Raw genomic sequence first — 3,446 nt, forward strand, 5'->3', positions numbered from 1 at the left:
TTAAGAAGATGGAGTGGTGCAATAGTGATATAGTGACTCCTTGATTCCTTACATCTTTCTAACGAACTGAAGATTGGTGACAGTACATGCTTTGCATCCCTGGCAACCCTGTTCCCTGAGCACCAGAAAAATCCTAATTAGTTTGTATCCTATACAATGAGACAAAGCCAATGGTCATACACTGGGAAATCTGACAGTAATATCAGATTGACATAAGCATTTCTACAAATCTCCCTCAACTTCTTTTTAAGGGCCAACAGATATCTAATTTAATATAATTTCTCCTTTTCTAGTACATTCACAGAAAGCCTGTATAGCTAAGTCAACGATTACATGTATGTTTGATTATACATGCAGAGACACACAGCCTGGTTTCCCACCAGGCACAAACCTGAAAGAAGCAGCTAACAGGCAAGGGAGCTCAAAGGCTGTGCTTTTGCTCATTGGTCTGTTTCTCCAAACACAATATCCCGGGTACCGATGATGACTATGACATCTGCCAATATATGTCCCTCAGACATCTTGTCCAAACCATCCAGGTGGGCAAAACCAGGAACCTTGACCCCTATACTGATAAGGGCACCTGCTGCCATCAGACACCAAGTATACCCCAAACTCTCCCTTAGGAGCTTCGATGGCAGTATATGTGGTTCCTGGGGGACCTTGGTAGCCCTCAGTATACAGATTAAAGTGATGAATTAGTGACTTCATGGAAGTCTTCATCTCTGCTCGTTTAGGTGGGGGCACTGTGGCATCATCAACCCTGATTTCCCCTGGAGGCATCTTATTCACATACTGTTCAATGATTTGAAGAGACTGGTGCATCTCCTCCACACAACACAGGTAACAGTCCCCTGGAGAACCAACAGGAACATCAAACTCAACCTGTTTGTAAATATCATAGGGCTAGGTCTTCTGCAAGTTCCACTGGATGCCTGAACTTTGGAGTATCACCCTACTAAATCCATAGTTAAGTGTGTGTCTTCTGCTGATACAACCCCAATGCCGACTGTTTTATTTCAACAGATTCTATTGTTGGTCAGCATCTTCTCCACCTCATCAATCTAAAGAGAGAGAAGTTCTTAGAAATTTCATAAATGTCATTGTAAGCCCAAGAGATAGGTCCTAGTGCACTCCCCCTGGTCAGATATAAGCAGCATACAATCGGGGTCCAGGTACCTGCTCATAGAAACTGAACATCATCTCTCTTTATTCAAATATCCAGAAGAAAGGAGTCATGGCAACCATATCCAGGGCATGTGTGATGGCAGCCATGATATGGTTTAAAATTCGTGTGATCTCTCCAAAGAGCACTCAGATCCACTGTGCCGGGGAAGGAGCTTGGATGTTTAGCATCTTCTCCACAGCTAGTGAATAGACCCGCTCATTACCCATCATGGACACATAGTCCAACCAGTCAAAGCATGAAACAGCCTGCAGATAGGTCTTGTAGACAATGAGCTTCTCAGTGCCTCAGTGCAGGAGCCCAAGGTGAGGGTCACTTTTCCACACCATCTTGCCACTCAATTCCAGCATTAGTCTCAGAACTCCATGGGCTACTAGGTGCTGAGGTCCAAAGTTCAGGGTCACATTGGCTACCAGTTTTTCCTTGAAAATGTCCACATCATTCCAAGGAGGAGGTTTCTAAGGGGCTGTTTCCTTGGAGGGGTACATGACAGCTCCCCAAATCTATTCTGTCCTTTCCACATCTGGCTACCATTGGTGAGCACCTCTCCTGGCTGACTGGGCAGGCAGATCCCAGACCCAGGGCCTCAGTACCAGGACCCCGAAGGAGGCAGCACAGAGCCCTCAGGACTGCCATCTTTGCCAGGCTGTGGACTGGAGGAAGAACCCTCCCTCAGCTTTTAAACCACCAGTTTACAGCCTAGCTCCAGTCCCCCATCCCCTGACCCCTGCTGTTTTAGGTGTGAGCACAGACTCAAAACAGGGCACATAGGACGGGGAGGGTAGTTGTAGTTGCTGGAATTCTCAACCTCTTAAACTTTATCATCCCTGGAATTAGGACAACAGCAGCCCCTCCTTTGTGGGATTGGGACAAAGTTGAAATGGCTCTGAGCTTCTGCTTTGGCAGATACTTTCCTTACAATTTATTTTGTTTTAAAATGTTTATTAACATACAAAGAGTTAGGGCTCATTGCAGTGGTTCTCAAACACACTTTATTTTTACTGATTCTCTTTCTCCCCCTTATGCCCTCCTCTCTCTCCCAAATACCCCTCTACTGCCAATGTCCTACTTTAAGGTCACATGTGACCTTTTGCCCTCTATGCTTCCGTCCTCTGCTTATCAGCACCTCTTGCCTCATGCTCTTTTATCTAGATTATCACAGATACGTTTGTTTTTAATGAAGAAAATATAATGAACAAAATCCCCGTTGTCATGGAACTTCAATTTTGGTAAGATGATCTACATAAAAAGGTAGCTGGGGCCTAGTTGCCACAGTTACCAGCTGTATGTTATTGGGTGAATCACCCCACTCTACAGAGAGTCACAAAACTGGAACAAAAATAACATCTCCAAGTATTATTTTACAGATCCAGTGAGATCAGGGGGAAGGCCTTTTTGTTAGTGTACTCAAGGTTACTTGCAAAAGAAAGTGTTTCTGGATCTTGAGGCTACAGCATTAGTTCCAGATATAAGGAAGGTCAACGTTATACATAGCTTCCCTCAAAGACAGTAGAGGGCGTAAAAGCTGAGAACCCTGGTATCTCAGCAACCATGTGGTAAGTCATTATCTAACACCAACTGAACTGACTGAGGAGCACATGGAAGCTAAACATTGTGGCTGGTTCTCAGCCAGTAGGTTGAGAGCCCATTGACAAGCCTCTGTCTCCAAAAATATTTACTTTATAATTCATAGCAGTAACAAAACTAGAGTTTTATGAAGTAGCAATGAAATGATTTTATGGTTGATATTCACCACAACACGAAGAACCATATTAAAGAGTTGCAGCATCAAGAAGATGGAGAACCACTGTTGTGGACCAACCTAGGTTGCTACAAACAAGAGCAACCAGATTGTATGGGTTATGGGATGTCTTGAGTGCTCAATGCAACAAAGGTGATATTTAAAAGATGGATTAGAAAGATCCCAGAAAATGACATTACCAAGTACAGAAGGCCCTGTTTCTAGTCAGGCCAAGATCAACACTAAGACAGAGATAAACCAGATAGTTAGGGCGCATGGAAATTCCAGATCAGAGCATGGAACAAAAACCATATATGCTAAGACGTTACATGGGCTGAGGAGGTGGCTCAGTGGGTAAGGCACTGGCTGTGCAAGCATGGGGACTGAAGTCTGGATTCCTAACCACTACATTAAAGCTTGGGGCAGTAGCCCTAGGAAGGCAGAGACAGGCCGATCTCAGAGCTCACTGGTCAGCTAGGCTAGCCAAAATGACAAGCTCTAGGTTCAGTGAGAGACCCT

General features: G+C 44.5%; 1 pseudogene; it reads right to left on the reverse strand.

Annotated features, from left to right (window-relative positions):
- Window positions 1–440: 440 nt before the first annotated feature.
- On the reverse strand, window positions 441–1,822 carry LOC127680026 (NADH dehydrogenase [ubiquinone] iron-sulfur protein 2, mitochondrial-like; annotated as a pseudogene).
- Window positions 1,823–3,446: the final 1,624 nt, after the last annotated feature.

This window comes from Apodemus sylvaticus, chromosome 3 (assembly GCF_947179515.1).
Source record: "Apodemus sylvaticus chromosome 3, mApoSyl1.1, whole genome shotgun sequence".
Taxonomy (NCBI): Eukaryota; Metazoa; Chordata; class Mammalia; order Rodentia; family Muridae; genus Apodemus; species Apodemus sylvaticus.